We start from the raw sequence: 19,812 nt of genomic DNA on the forward strand, positions 1-19,812 counted from the left end.
GTTCTAAACATGCTTTACAAAACAAAAACAGGTAAAGGAAAATTGTAGTTGCATTTTATAATTTTTCTGCAATATTTCTGGGGAGATATTTAAATAAATGCTTGTAATTTACGTTTATATTAACCAATTAAATCGTACTAGATTTTTAGTATATATGTGTGTATTGAAATTCTGAAATAAAATTTAAAAAAAAATTGAAATGATTTCATGACCATTTAGAGAGTTTAGGTTTTCTAAACTGCGATTTCTCAGTTTGCATTTTTACGATAAATCCTTTTACATAATGTCCTAAGACTTGTAGAGATATGAGCTGAATTATTCAATATTTTTACTGCATGTTTATAATTATATATCTTATAGAGACAAGGATGGGTTTTGGAAAATACTGAAATGAAAATTATTGGAAGTGAAAATGTGATTAAGATCATATTTTTTCCCAAAGTTTTTACATAAAATGTGCTTTTATTATTATTTTTTTTTTGAAAATAATACATTAATTTCAAAATTGATCCTTAACGTTATTAAGAACCCTCCAATAAATAGAATAAAAAACTTTTGAGAAAACCCCTTGAATGTTTATGAAGAAAGTTATTTTAATTGTTAAATTTTTCTTCAAAAACTTTTATTTAAACATTTACAGGCAAAAAAAACATTTTTTTAGCTTAAAATCATTACCGAATACCCTTAAAAGGAGAAAAAGCAGCTGAAGTCGCAAAATATCAAAATTTAAATGAGGCAATAGTGAAAAACCATTAAAAAATGTTTTGCTTTTTAAAAGTTATCGGGACGCATCCCTCATTTTGTATTAATGTTAGGTTACTATAACAGGCTTTCACAAAACACGGTATTTTCTGGGAACCTGTTTACAGTATTATAGAAGTATAGGAGGGTTACCTGTTTTTAAATGCTAAAAAAATCCTCCGAGTCATTTTAAATTTAAATTAATAGTGGAAATATTGATTATGTAGCCAATTCTTCATTTAAAATCAAACTTCATCATTTAGAGTTTATCTATACGAAAAGTATAATAGTCGATAGTATACTAAAGTATATGTCTATCAATAGGAAAAGACTGAGAGTATATGGTAAGGAAAATATTTAGTTTTGTTTTGATTTATATCCCTTGTCTGACAGTAACATGAGAACAAGCCCACAAAATTCATCGTGGCAAGTAGTGCAAGACTGCGCCTGTTATCGTTAGTTCGGAATTGAATTGCTACTCCAAAATTATTTTATTTAAAATCGTATTTTGTGGTTACATGTAAAGAAGTTGTTTAAAGTTTGAATTAAAGCTAGACACATTTAATATATAATTAACTCTTAATTTAGAATTAAGAACCAAACTTTTTGTGATTCATGCAATGTTTGTTAAATGAAGCACTTAATAATGATATTAAATGATAAACGAATAAGTAACTCAATACAAATAAAAAGAAGAGAAAAATAAAATTTTCAATAAAAGACAAAAGCAGTAATTTTGTAATTCATTTTAATTTTGAATAAAAGCCTAAAGATTATATTATCCATGAATAAAATTTTAACAAAATGCCGAATGTATTAATTGTACAATTCATTTTAATTTTGAATAAAGGCCTAAACGTCATATCAGCAATGAAAAGTTTGGACATGAACATAATAATAAAAAAGGGTTAAATATAACAAAGATATAAGAATTAAACATAAAATAATAAAATTGTAATTTGAGTAGAAGAAAAATAAGAAAATAAAAAATCAAAATATAGTATAGTAAAATAGCAACAATATGCTCTCAAGAGTAGTCCAAGACCAAAACAGACGTAGACTTAATATCTAACTTGGACAATTTATAAAAAGTGTCAAAATATGAAGTCTTATATCCAGGACCAAAAATTTCTGGCGTAGACAAATTAAAAGTTTTGTTAAAATATGAAGTATTCTAATAATTCATGACCATATTTGTCTGGCGTAATCAAATTAAAAATATTGTAAAAATGTGAAGTCCTCTGGTTTAGTTCTGGACCAAAATCTACTGGGATAGCCAGCGTATAAAATGTGTCTAAATATCAAGTCTTCTGGTATAGTCCAGGCCCAAGATGTTCTGGCTTAACTGTCAATTTCTTAAAAAAACGGTCAATTTATTAAATCTTCTGGCGTAGTCTGGATCCAAAATTTCCTAGTGTAATCAAATTAGAAAATCGTCCAATAATATAAAGTCTTTTAGTTTAGTCCATGTTGAAAAATTTTCGCGGAATCAAATAAAAAAAAATTGTCAAAATGTCAAGTCTTTTGGTGTAGTCCAGGACCAGAATGTTCTGGCTTAGTCAAATTGAAAAATCTCTCAAAACATTAAGCCTTCTGGCGTAGCTCATGATTAAAAATTTTCTGGCTTAGTGAAATTATAAAATTTGTCAAATCATTAAGTCTTCTGCAGTAGCCAAGGCTCAAGCTCTTCTGGCTGGAGCAAATTTTAAATGTGTGGAAATATGAAGTCTTTCAGAATATGATTAAAATCTTCTGGCTTATTCAAGTTATAAAATTTACAATATATTAAATCATCTGGCATCATGAATAATCCAGGGTAAAACTTTTCTGCTGTAATCAAATTATAAACATTTTCAAAATGCGTCAGCGTTAGCGGAGAACGAAAATTTTTGACGTAGTTAAATTACGAAATTTTTTTATAATATTCAGTCATTTGGTGTAATCCAGGACCAAAATCTTTTGTAGTTGTCAAATAAACATATTTGACGAAATATTAAGTCTTCTGCCGTAGACCAGGACCAAAACTGTTTGGCGCAGTCCACTTGTAAATTTCATCAAAACATAAAGTTTTCTGGCTTACTCCAGGACTAAAATCCTCTGCGTAGTCAAATTATAAGTTTGGCAAAATATTAAGTCTTCTGGCATAGCGAATGCCGAAAAATCTTCTGTGTAATAAAATGAAAAAGTTGTCATAATGTTAACACTTCTGGCGTATTCCAGGATCAGAATATTCGGGCGTAACGAAATAAAATAGTTTAAAAATATTAAATCTTCTGTCGTACCCAGAACCAAAACTCTATTCGGGTAATCAAAGTATAAAATTTGCCTAAATATTCAGTGTTCTAGCATATTTCACGATAAAAATATTCTGCCGAAATCAAATTATAAAAGTTATCAAAACAGTAAGAGTTCTTGCGTAGTGAAATTATAATAATTGTCTAAGAATTAAGTCATAAAGTGTAGTCCAGGACCAAAACATTCTGAAATAGACAAGTTATAGAAATTGTCAATATATTAAATTTATATAATAGTCCAGGAATAAATATTTCTGGAATGCTCAAAGTAAGGTATTTGTCGAAATATGAAGTCCTCTGAAGTCTCTCTAGTCCATGACTGTGATTTTCTGGCGTAATCAGATAACAGAATTTGTCAAATATGAAGTCTTCTGGCGTAGTCCCGAAGCAAAATGATCTGGCGTGGCCAAATTAAAAATATTATCAATATATTAGGTCTTTTGGCATAGTCCAGAACTAAACTTTACTGACGTTGTTACATTAAAAAATATTGCTAAAATATTAAGTCATGTTGCGTATTCCTGCACCAAGACCTACAAGCGTAGTCCAATTATAAAATGTGTCAAAATAGTGAGGCTTTTGTCGTAGTCCAGGCCGTTAATCGTCCGGAGTGTTGTTATTAAAAAATTTGTCAAAATATCAAATCTTCTGTCCTAGTCCAGAATCGAAATTATCTGATGTAATCAAATTAGAAATTTTCAAAATATAATGTCCTCTGATGTAGTTCAGGATTAAAATCTTCTGGCGTAATCAAATTATAAAATTTATCAAGATATTAAGCCTTTAGACGTAATCCAGACTCGAAACCTCCTGGCGTAGTCAAATTATTAAAGTCTTTTGCTTAGGCCAGGAAGAAAGTCTTTTGGTTTAGTGAAATTAAAAATTTTCAAAATATTAGAGCTTCTGGCGTATAAAAGTTTCCAAAATATTAAGAGGTCTAGCGCTATCCAGAAACAAAATCTACTGGTATACTAGAACTTAGAAAATTTTCCAAAATATTGAGTATTCTAGTGTTATCCAGAAACCAAATCTACTGGTATAGTCAAATTGAAATCAGTGTCAAAATATTAAGTCTCCTGCCGCAGTTCTAGAAACCACTGTACTGTCGTAGTGACATTGAAAAATTTGTCAAATATTAAATCTTCTGTTATAGTTCAAGATCAAAATCTCTAGGCTGCTTATTCGAATTGTAAAAGTTGCAAAATGTTAAGTCTTCTGGCGTTGTTCAAAATCAATATCTTCTGCCGTAGTCAAATTAAATATTTTTGCAGATTATTTAGTCTTCTAGCTTAGTCCAGGACCAAAACCTTCTGGCGTAGTCAAATTATGATATTTATTGAATTATGAAGTCTTCTGCCGTAGTTCTGGACCGGAATATTTTGGCACATTATAAATATATCACATTATAAATTAGTCACATTATAAAATTTGTCAAATATTAAGTCTTCTCTTATAGTTCAAGATAAAAATCTTCAGGCTTAATCAAAGTGTAAAATTTGGAATATATTATGTCTTCTGGTGTAGTTCAGGATCAATATCTTCTGCCGAATTAAAATGAAATACTTTTGGAAATTATTTAGTAGTCTGGCGTAGTCCAGTTATCGTCTGACGTTAAAATCGTTAAAATCGTCTGACGTAGTCAAGTTAAGATATTAGTTAGAGTATGAAGTACTCTTGCGCAGTCCAGAACCAAAATGTACTGGCGTATTCAAATTATAAAGTTTGCCCTAATGTTAAGTCTTCGCCCGGAGTCTAGGATCAAAATCTTCAGGCGTAGTGAAATTATAAAATTCCTCAAAATATTAAGTCTTCTGGTGTAGTCCAATATTCAGATTTTACATATATAAATATGTGTATTATATATATAGTCAGTTTATTTTTGATGATGTTAGTGATGGTAATAATGGTAATCACACACAGAAGTAAAACCTTTCTGATTTTCGTTTTCAAATTTCATAGTATGCCAATATAGAACAATTTTTGCGATGTATGTTCTCCTTAATTATGAATGTCTTGTCATATATTTGAATCATTCACTGAAATTCTGAGAACGATAAGATTCAAGAAGCGTCCAGGACCTAAACTTATAAAATAAACATATTGCAGCCTAAACAGTATTCATCTTGGCATAATTTCTTCTTTCTTAATGATGAAACCTCTTTTCATCTTTCTATTTTGTATATCCGCGGCTTCTTATCCAAATTTTGTGGCCGAAAATGAGAAAAGAAGACTGAACAACAAAATTAGTGATTCGGAAATGTCACCGAAATTTAAATGAAAAATGTTTGCTATCGAAACTCAAAAAGAATAATGTTAGGGCATAAATCGTCTGGATTTCACTTGAGAGATATAAATATTTTCTTTGTCCCTCTGAATGATAGCGCGATAACATTTTCAAAATTATGAGAAAACATTTGGATTAGTTTTCCATGTTCCATTCCCTCATGTTATTCTTGGAATAAAACTGGTTCGTGATGCTATTATGGGAATCTATACCTTCCTCAAGATCAAGGCAATTTATACTTGTAGTAGAAAGCATTGTCTTGAAAATATTAGGCAAGTGTGATATATACAAAGCATTTGTAAATGTTTAGTATTCATTTGCTTGCAAGGCAGTAATTTCATCATTTGTTTTTGCAAGCCAGTAATTCGATGCTGTGCTGTCTTCAGCATTTGCTTTACTTGGTGCATGAAACGTATCATATTTAAATTAATGTGCTTTCACCAATATTAAACACCATCAATTATTTGCTATTAAAATAAATGATACACCATTTGCACTTGAGTTCAATCGTATAGATACACAGCGATTTTCCACATTCCACATTCTTTAAACAAAACTAACTAGTTAAAGGAACCAACATATTTCCATATGTGATGTTGGTGACTTGAAGAAATAGTTTTTGATAAACTTTTCCACACGAAAGGTCTGCTCATAATAGTTAATTGAATGACTATTATGGGTATTTATTGATAGTCTCTGAATTTAAAACTATAAATTTATAGAAGAATTCTTCTCTGATAGATGTATATCTTTTATACTAATAATTTCGCTTATCCATACTTGCTTTTGCAAAAGAATGAGTGCAGCCGTTTCATACTTATTTTTCATGTGAGAAACGGAAAGAACTATCTGAAAGTTTCGCAATGCATTCATAAATCTTTGTTTTATCACATCAAATTTCCTTTTTCAAATTAAAAGCGAAGTGGTGAACATGAGTAGTATCAAACGGACAGTTCAGCCCCAGGAGGCGGTGCTTGGTACAAGCCAGTATTCGAAACACTCAGACTCATTGTTGATGAGCCAGCTAGCTAATAAAGTGGACGAAGGAGATAAGAGTTCCAATTTGATAATAAAATCTTTTATTTATTTCGCAGCGGCAATATCTATGTATTTATGTAATTATGTTAATCAATTGTCAGCCGTTCAAAGTAATATTTTTCTTTGTGTATGTTATCCCGTAATTCGCATTCGTATGTACCCATATTATCTCTTATTATCTGGAAATTGCACCTTGTTATCACTAATGTTCAAAGGAAAAGTTACCTTTTGTGGCACATTCGTGTGGAGCAAGGCCTGACGCCAGCCTTAGCAAAACGAAGAAATCAAGCTTGACGCCAGCCTATCAATGCACGTCAACTTGTTAAAATCACAAATCTCAATGGTATGTTCCCAGTCGAGATTATTTTCTCAAACGCAAAGAATGTTCGAGACTTTGATGTCTTTTTGGAATACATAAAACCTCTACATGCAAAAAAGCTAATTGATATCATAGCTACGTATTACTCTCTGAAATGGTATGCAGTTGTTGAAGTGAGTCATAAATTGATTCACGCCACGTTTTCGTAGCAAATGATTGAAATTAAATAAAGCATATGATGATATATGTATTAACACAGTGAATGTGGATCTCTATGGAGTTCTAAGCATAAATGAAAGTATTGTTACGAAATGTCCAGGCGCGGGAAGATAGCTGCCCCGAGAAGCAGGTCTAGGTTTGCCAGAAAATGGCAAGGGAATTGCAGGGTTGCCACATTTGGCGAGAAATCGCCTCGGATGGAGAACCTTCTGGAACGAATTCTTACTGGTTTAACCCAGAATGTTCTAGAACACAAGCCAAAAGCTATATAAACCCTGCTGGTAGGCGGAGAGTCAGTCCGTGCGGAGTCCCTCGAGTTGATAGTCAGTCAGTGAGTGCCTAGTGCCGAGTTGGTTGTCGTGCACATTGAGAGAGTCTCTTAGAGGATTTCGAGTTATTGCATCGTCGAGTTTGATCTTAGAGTGTGTTGAGTTCCGGGAACGACAGAAGCGAGGAGTCCGGAGCTGTACTCTAGTGTATCGTCCAGTGCATCGCAAGTTGTAGCGTGGAGAGTCTCGAGAGTACGTAGAGTTCCGAGAACGACCGAGGAGAGTCGGGAGCTCTAATCTGGTGCTTTGTCGAGAAGCTATCTCCACCGTTATCGCCTAAAAGCCTGGAGGCTGTGCCGCGGATTGTGTCCGCGTGTTTATAGTGTTCTTCGACGACTTTAAACGTGATTTTGGAGCTGTCTTGAATAATACTGGCTAATAAAGTGTGCTTTCATACTTCATCAAGTGTCGTCGTTATTCACCCCTAATCCACGGACCCGTGCGAACGCAAAGGAAGAAAACAACAGAACAACTGGTATCAGAATTAGGATTTGCGAGTGAATATCAGTGATCCGCCTATAAAGGAAAGCCATTTCGGTGAAAACGAAGACTCTGATGGACGTTTTAGCTAATCTAAAAGATTGATATGATAAGATAGGTGCTGAGATTAAAGCTGGACTGAAAGAGATAAATGCTGGATATGAAGAGATGAGGGCTGAGATCAAAGCCGGACTGAAAGAGATGAAAGCTGGACTGAAAGAGAAGAAAGCTTGACGAGAAGAAATAAACGTCGGCCAAGAAAAGGTGCGAGAGCAACTCCAACAGGTGAAAGTGAAGCTTACAGAAGAAACTAGAACCATAAAAGAGGATGCAAAAATAAAAGAAGTGGTTTCTGAAGAATCAAAGGATGAAGAAATGAAGGAAGTAGATAACGAACTGGCTGAGAAAGATCAAGAAATGACGGATGAAACATCTAACGGCATTAAAGAAAAAGAACGAAAACATGAAGAAATAAAAGACGGGAAAGAAGCTTGTGATTCTCAGGTGCCTGAAGTGAAAGTGGAAGAAAGTGAAAGTACGACTGTTAGGTTCTTCGAAACTGATAGTGAAATGACGAAGTCTCAGTTAGCAAGGATTGAACCATCTGAAACTTCATGTGATGCAGAAATGGGAAAAGCTTATATACAGCTTAAGCAGTGTGCTCCAGTATTGCAAGGAAATTCACCCACCTCAACTACTGGGTGTGTGCCTCATGGTGCTGATTTTGCAGACAAGGACTTGATTCTAAACCTGAAACTTCTGTTTGTAAAGGACCGGATTCTATTCATGACCCTGGTGCAACATCGGAACTGGCTTTAGGAAATAAAGGTAAATGAGCATGTACAAGCAACTGCAATTACAGAGGTGAGCTTATATACATGATGAGAATGAACTACAGAGAGGTGAAAGAACTGTTTTAGATTTTCCTGTGGATAAAAAGTCTTGAAGAACTGAATCTTCAGACTGTGATATGCAAAACAGGAATATATCTGAGAATTGTAGTGGAAAAGTATTTGACTCGGGTATAACTTAATGAAAAGACTGAGACTGAAATTCATTCTGAACATTTAATTTTATTCAAATTAAAATTTTTATGTCGCTAACCTGTGTATAAAACTTGTGTATAGTGTAAATATTTTTTTCTTTAGTTATATGTTATTTGTTTGTTATATTGCCTTTTATTAATTCAGAAGTCAAATAGCAAAAATCAGCGTTATATTTTCAAAATTTTCACAGGACTACTTTCGATGGTTTTACCGAACCACCATCCTCAGCTGAAAAACCGCAAATGAACAAGATAGGATATACTGATTAGATAAGATAATAAAGCCTGTACAAGAATAAGCAAGTGGCGCCATTTGGTGGTGAAACCAGAACTAAAACATAATTTCTTTAAAGGGCAAAGGCAAAGATGGATTAGAATTAGGATCGTTAACTAGAACACAAAGATTTTTGTGAATGTGAAATACCTCTAGAAAATCCAGTTCTCCAATGGAAGATGTTTTTTGAATAATTTTGGCAGCAGAAAAATGGAAAGTGTGATTTTCGGACCAACAATGTTGAGTAACAGAAGACTTCCGTGTTTCCTTTTTTTCGGCGTGTTATTGTGTTTTAATATTACCTCTTGTTTGTATTGAATTATGCTTCAGGTCAAGGATTGTACAGCCTGGGACGTGCAGTCCTTGGGAACTGGCAGTGTTACGAAATGTCCAGGTACAGTAAGATAGCTTCCATATAGATATTCAGACGGCGTGATTAACGGTCGTCGAAATTCTTTTCCCAGCAGGCCTTTTAAAATTCATATTAATACTTACAAGAATACGCACCCTCTTGCATATGAAATGTTGAATAGTTCTATTTATGTGGATAATCTTTTTCATGGAAGTTCCACTGTTTAAGAAGCTTATGAGTTATCTTGTGATGCTGTTTTGATTTTTTAAAGGATGCAAACATGAATATGAGAAAATCTAACACTAACTCTAAAGAACTGAAAGATTTATGGAAGAATTCTAATCCATTAATCGAAACAAATGAATATTCTGATTTACATTTAAAAGTACTAGGTCTCGGTTGGAATAATATTGAAGACACATTAAGTCAGGACTTAAGGTCATTGTTATCCACGTTGGATATTAATGAATGCACGAAACGAAACATACTACACACAGCCGCAAAAATATTTGATCCATCTGGACTTATGTCTCCTTTTCTAGTTCGAGTGAAGTGTATGTTACAAGAGCTGTGGCAGTTAGGTGTAGAATGGGATGAGATGTCTTCCGGAGAAATTAAAGAAAAATGCAAGCATGATGTAATGAAATTCAAGAACTTCAAATTTTGAAAATTCCTCGACATTATTTTCCTGGCACAAATCTGAAGAAGGAAGAAGATTTACAGATCCATATATTATCTGATGCTTCAATAAAAGCTTTTGGTGCGGTTGCATACTTTAGGTACATAACATCGCATGGCACTTTTAAAACTAGCATTATAGCTTCCAAACCACGAGTTGCACCAATTAAAAAGGTGACGTTGCCCGACTAGAATTAATGGGTGCAAATCCCAGTGTATGGAGACACTGTATAAGTAAGGAAAATTGTGAACGAGAGGATTAACGAGAAAAGATTTGCTATCTTAAAAAAAAAAAAAAAATGTCAGGACCCAAAACGGTTATTATACACGTAGGCCCCAACCGAAGAGATTGGAATATGACTCAATAGACCAGGAAATTGAAGCTGAATACAAATTTTCTGCTATAATTAGTTCCGCAATTGTTTCTAAACAGATAATTGATGTTAATAAGTTTAGTTGATTACGCAAACTACTGAAGGTGACTTATTGGGTATTGCCGATTGTTGATGTTCTTAGGAGGAAAACTAGTACAATGGGTTCTCTTACTACTGAAGAATATAATCGTGCTGAACAGTTTTGGGTTAAAGCTGTTCAAAGGGACGTTTTCTCTGAGGAAATTAATTGTTTGAAGAATGGCAAGCCTTTACAAAAAAACTCTAAGTTGTTGTACTTAAACCCATTTTTGGATTATGAAGATGTATTGCGAGTGACAGGAAGGCTTGAGAAAACTCATTTATCTTCGAATGAAAAACACCCTATTATACTAGGGTCAAAATCTAAATTCACTGAATTACTGATTTGGGAACCTCATAATAAAGTATTTCATTCCGGCGTGTCTCATACGCTAGTGCAGGTGAGAGAGAAAATACTGAATATTAAATGCCCTACAAGTTAAGAAATCGTTTCTAGGTAAATGTGTTATTTGAAAGATTCAGCATTTCTCCACGAGACAAGATGGTTGCTAAATTACCAGCTCTTCGATTGGGGCAATCAGCCCAATTGACAGTAATTGGGATCGATTATGCTGGTCCGTTATTTGTGAAAGAGAGTAAAACCAAACAATATCTATTGATAACCAGTGCTGTTACAAGAAGTGTTCACAAGAACTAGTTAGTAATATCACCCCAGATGCATTTTTTGCTTGCCTTCTTATATTTTTTATCTCGAAGATGGCTCGCAAGGTAAAAACTGAGTCATGGGTTATTAGACGTATTTATACAACTTTTGTACAATTTAGAACTTTAGAACTAAAGTGTTTATCTTCAGTTTTAATTTACAAATATGGTATTGTGAGTATATCTTTTTATAGCTGTTTAATATTTTTTTAATTATTCTGATAAAATTAATAATTCTAATAACTTCCATGCGCAAATTTTATAGTTTAAAATGTACTTAATTTAACAGAGTTATGGTCTGCTCCCTTAGGGGGACAATAAATAATCTTCTGAAAAGGTGAATATTGCTTTTTTGAATTTGATAATGTTATATTTAAGTTGCTTAATTTTTCATTTGAATTTCCATTTATTTAGATGATTTATATTTTTTTCTTGTGACTAGAACTCGAATGTTTTTTGTAGTGTGTATGTATACTGTTTATATACAAGTTTGCTGAACTCCTGTGGTTCATGGGGGGGAAGATGTTAAAAAACAGAATGATCATGTGATCAAACAGCGTGATTAACGGTCGTCTGAAGTCTTTTCCCAGCAGGCCTTGCGGCAAAAGTTCATGAAAATTAGACTTTGGAATTTGGCTGTAACCTTTTTCTTGCTTACTATGTGAGATATTAATTCCCGTTCTCGGATTAATTACGCAATATTGTTAATCTCAGATTAATTACTCTTGGATTTATCAGTCTAATATGCTTTTTTGTGTTTGATGTGAATAAAAATAAGAAATTACTAGACAACATGGTCTTCATTCAAGAATCTCGTTTAATTTTCTAGTGATGATATTGTGAGTTTATTTTTCAAAAACAATCTTATCGCGTCTGCACATTTTGTAACACTCCCCCCTCCCACGCACTGCACGTCTTGGGCTGTACAATCCTTCTTGCGTTGTTTTATTCCTTTACGTTCGTGCGGGGCTTGGGTTTGGAGTGAATAACGACGACACTTGACCACACTTTATTGGCCATTATTCTTCAAGACAGCTGCAAAATCACTTTTACAGCCGTCGAAGAACTACTATAATTACGCTGACTCAATCAGCGACACAGCGTACAAGCTACCAGGCGATAACGGTGAAGACAGCTTCACGGCAAGAGCCCAGAGAAGAGCTCTCGAGTCTCCTCGGTTGTTCTCTGAACTCTACGTACTCTCGAGACTCTCCACGCTACAACTCGCGATGCGCTCAACGATACACTAGAGTTCAGCTCCCGACTCCTCGCTTCTGTCGCTCCTGGAGCTCAACTCACTCTAAGATCGAACACGACAATGCACTTCCTCGAAATCCTCTAAGAGACTCTCTCGATGCACACGGCCACCAACTCGGCACTAGGCACTCACTGACTGACTATCAACTCGAGAGATTCCGCACGGACTGACTTTCCGCCTACCAGCAGGGTTTAAATCGCTTTTGGCTTGTGTTCTAGAACATTCTGGGCTAAACCAGTAAGAATTCGTTCCAGTAGGTTCTCCACCCGGGGGGATTTCTTGCCAAATGTGGCAACCCTGCAATTCCCTTGTCATTTTCTGGCAGCCCTAAACCTGCTTGTCGGGACAGCTATCCTCCCGCGACTGGACATTTCGTAACAATATTTTCAGTAATGCTTAGAACTCCACAGAGGTCCACATTCCCTGTATTAATACATATCATCAGTTAATTATATTAATCAATGTCGTATCATCATTTAATAGATGCATGTAACTTTATTTTACATTTTTATTTCTTAATTACTTTTTTCCTTTCAATTTAGTTTGCAAGTTAATATTTTTACTTTTACTACAACAGAATAATTAAGTTTTACAATAAAAGGTTGAGAAAGGTTGAAAATCCGGGTTAAGTTAATTGCAGTATCTAAGTGATGTAAAATAGTAGAATTTGTAATGGCAATACTATTACAAAATGAGATATCTGTAACACGTAGATAGAAACGGAATTTTAAAATGTAGATTAAAATAGGACTATTAAATGAATTTAACTGAATAATAATTAGCATTAAATTTATGAAAGAAGTTACAAATTGAACGGAATCTTATATAAAATCATGCATACAGTTAGAAAATATGAGAAATAAATAAATTGAAGAGCGTATTGGTTAGGAAGTATGAAAAAAAAAATCTGTGTAAAATGAAATAAAACAATAAAAAATTTGTAGTAGTAAGTATAAACATTATGGAAAATAAAAATCATGAATAAATAATGTAGGAAATAAGGTAAAATTAAGTGCATATTAAACTGTAAAAGCTTAAAATCTGCGGATGACGTTTCAAGTTTACACATGAATTTAAATAAAGGCTTTACGTATGAGCAATGAATGCCTATAACAAGAGATATTGAAGCTGTATATAAGTAAGAATTACGGGATACGACATGCAAAGAAACATATCAGTTTGGACGGGTGAAAACTATTTAACCTAAACTAAATTATAGAAATTAGGGCAGTGGAAAAAATAATCATTTACCAGAATGGAAGGCTTATCTCCATGAATCACTGTATACGTTAGCTGGGTCATCAGCAATCTGCCCGTGCGTTTCGCCTAAGGGCTTGCACCGCGCACCACCTCCTGGAGTTGAACTGTCCGCTTCATACTACTCACATGCATTATTAAATAAGAAGGATTTCATTTCTTCTAAAAATAGTAAAGCAATATTAAACGAAAACTTATGAAAACTTAAATGAATAATATGAAAGGCAAAATTATGTAAATATCCATTATATTCTCTTTTGAAACGTTGATGACTTTTAATTTTTTTTAATGCAAAAACATTTCAGTAATCGTTTCCTCAGTTTTGATATGCTGAAGCGTCTACGTGATTTCGGTAGAGGAACGGGTGTCCAGTCTTCAGCTAAAGAAGTAGCTCTAACGAGTCGCTTTTGAACTAGACTGTCTGGAATTGGTTTCAGGTACACGTTAGAATATTCACGGGAAGTTTCAAGCATATTTGTATCAAAATCAGCAGCGAAATCGTAAAATTGGGAACTAAATTGTTTATCAATGTCATCTAGTCTGACTTCGCTCAGTTTAAAGGTTTGTTCTCCAGCATTATTGTCTGCTTGACTTTTGGCACTTACAGTACTATGGAATTCATTATTCAGTTCTGTTCTAAGATCAAACTCATCAGCATTCGTTTTTTCATCCCTACAATCTAAATCATTGTCAACTGGATTTATATCAATAACGGAATCAGAACAGCCTAAATCATTATCAACTAAATTTGTATCAATATGTGAGTCATTATCATCTAATTCGTAACCAACTATATTTGTACAAATAGGGAAGCCATTATGATCTAATTCGGGATCAACTACAGTTGTATAAATAGGGGAATGAGTGTAATTTATGCCGTGATGAGTCATAATTGCATCAATGTCATCTAAATCGTGATCAACTAAATTTTTTTCAATAAGGAAATCATTATGATCTAAATCTTGATCAACTCTATTTGTAACAATATGAGAATCAGTACAATCCAAATCGTGATCTATATTTGTATCTATAACGGAATGGATAAAGTCAGAACTAAATTGTTTACTACGATCATCCAAAGTGTGTTTATCCAGTTTAAGTATTTGTTCGCCAGATATATTGTCTGCTGTACTATTTGCACTGGGAGGGTTAGATAAATCATCACCTATTTGTGTTTTACAACTGCGGTCGACAGATACAATTCCTTTATCAGCGCAGTCAGTTGAATCGTTATTATAAGCTTTATTTTCAGTATGGCTATCAATGGGGTTAATATCCAGTGCATTTCTGTCATTATCTGAAACTTCAAAATCATCATTTAAAGCTTTCTTACCCGAATTAACATTGATTTCTTCCTGTTCAACGCTATTTTCTCCGTCAGTTGTTTGATTGTGGTTTGTCTCCTCGGAAAGAAAGATTATAATTATGACGCATATAAAAACTACTAAAAAATTGAAAACTGGAGTTTGAAGTATAAAATACACTAGTTTTGCGAGAAAAACGAAGAACATTTTTATATAGCAAACTCAGTGAAACCAAAAGAAATCAGTTTAACGCACCATCAGATTCAATGTCTCTAATGATTATGACTTAGTAACATTGTTAAAAGTTGATATTCTGTCTATCTCTGTTATAATATTCGGAACACAACACAAGTTTAAAAGAAAGTTAGATTGTTGTGGTTATTACTGAAACGGCTTTCCTGAAAAATGGAGAACAAATAAAACAAGAACACTTTTTCGATATATTGTTAACAAGAAAATTAATTATCTGCATTGTTTGAATTTTTAAACTGTAAATATAACAGCTTTAAATTTCAGTGTTGTCTGAAAAATTTATGTGCTGTCATTTGATTTATGAATGCTGATTTCCTTTTATTGTTGTCCAACTGCAATTTCTAAAATAATAAGTCAAAATTCGTGTAGTGAATTTTTATGTTTTGAGTTATAAAAAATGAAACATTATCCCGAAATAACAAAAGAAAGACACTTATGTTCATGTAGGTAACTCAACGAATTTGTTTTACACTTAGATCTGTGCGCAACCACTTTTTCCTAAAGCACACCGATCCGTATGCATATACATGCACGCACATAAAAGGAGTGTTTGCTAGGTAATAAAAGTATTGTCAAAAAAAAAAAAAAAAAAAAAAAAAAAAAAAAAAAAAAACGGCAGAATTCTATCAAATGTATTTTTTAGCAATTTGTTTCAGTTGTTTCAAGAATAGTTCACTTGGCAAACTTTTTAATATATGACAATCTATTTTCCTTTCCCTTCCATTGTGAGTGAGCGGAGGAAAAATGTCCCACTTTAAAATAAATTTAACAAAGTGCATAAACCACATTCGATGTTATTATCGCTTTCAACATATATGCTAAATTCCAAAACACGCCAATATATAAGTATAAATTCATGTATAATCTTCGGAAAGTTAGAATAAAAAACTGTAATTTTTTACAGGTGCGCTGAGAAATACATCTACTTTAAAATGATGGTAAAATGTTTATAAATTATTGTTGAAAATATTTTTGAAAAACTTATGAAAAAATTATTTAAAAATAAATCAGAAAAAATGGGCGAATATTATTTGGTATGAACCTAAATTTCGAAATGTGAAAGTAAGAATCAAATAAATTAAAACTCATGTACTAAATTCATCCTCATATTCTTTTGTCTACAAGATTTTTTGCTTGATCTTTGTCAGTTTCTTTAGGGATCTCGCAATGGAAGAAATGCCCTTCACAAATCTTTTATAGTATGTGCAAATCCCGAGGAAACTTATCAAACTTGTTGACATTTTCGAGTTGTCTCTAGCCTTAAACTGCCGTCACGTTTCCTGATACGTCAAGTTTTCTTGATACGTACACAAACCTTCCGCAGAGATAATGTTGTAAGGATCTTAAGTTTTACTAACGTTTATTTTTATTTTAAATCTTTACTTTCACTTCTTATTTTCTACTTCCGGCCAGAATTAAAAGCTTTAACTTATTTATGCAAATTTGTCTGGCGAACGTCAAGTACTTAAGTTGTGGCTTTTTGCCAAGCGAGAGAGAGGAAGGAGTTAGTCGAAACAGGCCGCTTACCTTAGCAGTTTTACTCGGTTGCTGGTTGCCTTCCAGGCCAGAGGTTTAATCCTCGTGATAATTTTAAACGTATTGTAGTGTTAACAGTTCTCTGTACTACATATGGCTTCCTGTTAATATACGGCCAATCTTCCATGTAGGCCCTTGTTTATTATTCAAAAGTTAACTTAGAGTTTAGTTACATATTTTTATATTCTTACGTTCAGACCACAAGTGGTTGGTCTCTGTATTCCGAAGTACGGAAATTATTGTCAAGAGTGAAAAATAAAGGGTTTAGTATACCCTTCCTGTCTATCTTGTCTACTTCCCACAGTTATTGAACATAGTTTTAGTAAGCTCCCTGTTCCGAGTCAGGGTGTTTGCATGTTCCCAAAGACAGTAAGGCGGAACATTGAACCTGATAGTGGCGCCCAACGAAGAAGAATAACCCTGGCAGAGTTTCAAGAAGAACCTGTGCTGCCTGCAGAAGCGGCTCAGAATCCAGAAATGCCAGCTGCCGGCCTGGAAGGATTTGGTTACATCGTCCAGACCATGCGCGCTTCGATGAAACCAGAAGCAACATTTAATGGAAACTCACCGGTTACCAGTTTTTTGGAAAATCTGGATGACCACTTCATGCTCTACCCCGTGCACGAGTTTCAGAAAGTTACCTTAGCTACCAGCGCTTTGAGGGGCCAAGCGCTTAATTGGTTCAAATGTATAGGCAGAAGTCTCTTGGGTCAAGCAGGAAGTCCTACCTATACTTACGAAAATTTCAAGACTGCCCTAGTAAAAGCCTTCCCTGTCGTAAGGAATCGTGCGAAATTAGAAACGGAACTTTTCAGCATATATCAGCAAAGAATCGAAAATCTTTCCACCTTTATTTTAAGAAAAATTCACGTCTTCAAACTCTTGTATGGAAACCGTCCGGATACTGAGATAATTCAAGCGATTTTACCGAGGTTACTTCCCCAAGTACAAGACGTTATTGAATTAAGGAATCCGACTACACTGGAAAAGTTATTTGAGCCTGCAATCCAGTTTGAAAGTAGAAGAACGGCGGACTTTGAAAGAAGACGCCAATATCAACAACGAAACCAATTTGGTGAGCCAAGACCACAGCAAAGTCAAGCACACGGCTACGGAAGCAAAGCGAATCAGTGGGCAAGGAAACCGGAGGATCCAAAAACAGCCGGCGAACGTCGACAGTTCAATAGCAATCCAGGAAAAAAGTCTCAAGGCCAGTGGAAAAAGAAGGAAAGCATGGAAATGGAAAATGATTTAAACTAAAACGGATTTCTGCTGACGGGAGGGTGCGGAAATCCGAAGGCCAAGAAAACCCCTCTTCCTTCAAGTTAAATACAGTAATGGTGAAATTTTGACTCTTCCGAAGATTGAAGTGTTGGTGAATAATATCCCAGCCACCGCACTCCTGGATACAGGCGCGCAGTGTTCCTGTGTGGCAGAAGATTTTTTTAGGAAGTATTTTCGTAAATATCGTATATATAATTCGGATAATACGACAGTGTTAGCTGCGCAAGGAGAAAGATGTAAGTGCATAGGTAAATTACCGCTATACGTCCGTATCAAGGACGAACAAGAAAAGGTTATGTTTTTTATAGTATAGAATCTGCAAGCACATATTATCTTAGCAATAGATTTTCTTTCAGAGGCACAAGCAACGCTGGATTTTAATGAAGCGTCCCTTAAGCTGACGATGAAACCAGTTCGAGAAGAAAAATCGGAGCCGCCGATGTTAAACCTTGACCACCTGCCTAATGAAGAGCAACAAAGAATCCGACAAGTGGTAAGTGAATTTGCTTCGTTATTTAGTGATATTCCAGGATTTACTCAAGTTACTAACCATAGTATTGACACCGGAGATTCAATGCCAGTTCGTCACAAAGCATACCGGTATGATAAGAATAAAGAAAAAATTATAGAATGGCACATTGGCGATATGCTACGTAAAAAGATCATAACGCCCATCTCAAGTAGTTATGCTAGCCCGGTGGTTTTATGTAAGAAAAATAATGACTATCCATTAACACATCCAAAAAGGTGGCGTTTCGCGATTGACTACCGTAAATTAAACTCCATAACTAAATATCCGGTATATCCGTTACCTATTATTGAAGAAATTCTAAGGAACATAACGTCGACCAAATATATGACGACTTTAGACTTAACGACTGGTTATTTTCAAATAGGGGTTAGACCGGAGGACGTGCCTAAGACTGCTTTTATAACCAAGTCTGGCACTTATGCATTCCTGCGTATGCCGTTTGGCCTTTCAGGGGCACCGGCAACATTTCAGCGATGTATGGACATTGTGTTAAGGCCTGTTCTTGGAAAGTCCACATTTATCTATTTAGACGATATCATTATTACTAGTGATAATCTCGACCAACATGTACAGGATTTAAGACAGGTGTTTTCTTTATTAAATGAGGCCGGTCTAAAAGTTAATGTCGAAAAGTGCAAATTTGCAGCCCCTGAGTTAAAATATTTAGGTTACAAAATATCTCAGAAAGGAATCGAGACAGACGAATCAAAAATAATCGCTGTGCGAAAGTATCCGCCACCAAATACGGCGAAGAAGCTCTCTTCTTTTCTAGGACTTTGTTCATATTATAGGTCCTTTATAAAAGATTTTACAGCTATTGCTGAACCATTGTTAAAATTAAAAAGGAGAAAGGCAAGATTCTCGTGGACGGCCGAAGCCAATAGTGCTTTCGAAAAATTAAAGCAAGCATAAACGCAAGCCCCTGTGTTGAAATTTCCTGAAAAGAATGAGAATTTAGAAATTTCAGCGGATGCTTCGGATTATGCGGTAGGAGCGGTACTTTCGCAAAATCAGCAGCCCGTGGCATTTTTTAGTCGAACTTTAAATCAAACACAAAGAAATTATTCCGCGACTGAGAGAGGCACTTGCAGTTCTGTTAGCAGTGCAAAAGTTCCGAGACTATTTTGGAAAGGCGCCAATAACAGTGTATTCTGATCATGCGGCGGTAAGTAGATTGTACTCAGGGAATAACTTATCCCCAAGGTTAATAAGATGGGCACT

The sequence above is a fragment of the Stegodyphus dumicola genome, chromosome 4 (assembly GCF_044657685.1).
Source record: "Stegodyphus dumicola isolate Sdum_Otavi_A_Nest chromosome 4, ASM4465768v1".
Classification (NCBI taxonomy): domain Eukaryota; kingdom Metazoa; phylum Arthropoda; class Arachnida; order Araneae; family Eresidae; genus Stegodyphus; species Stegodyphus dumicola.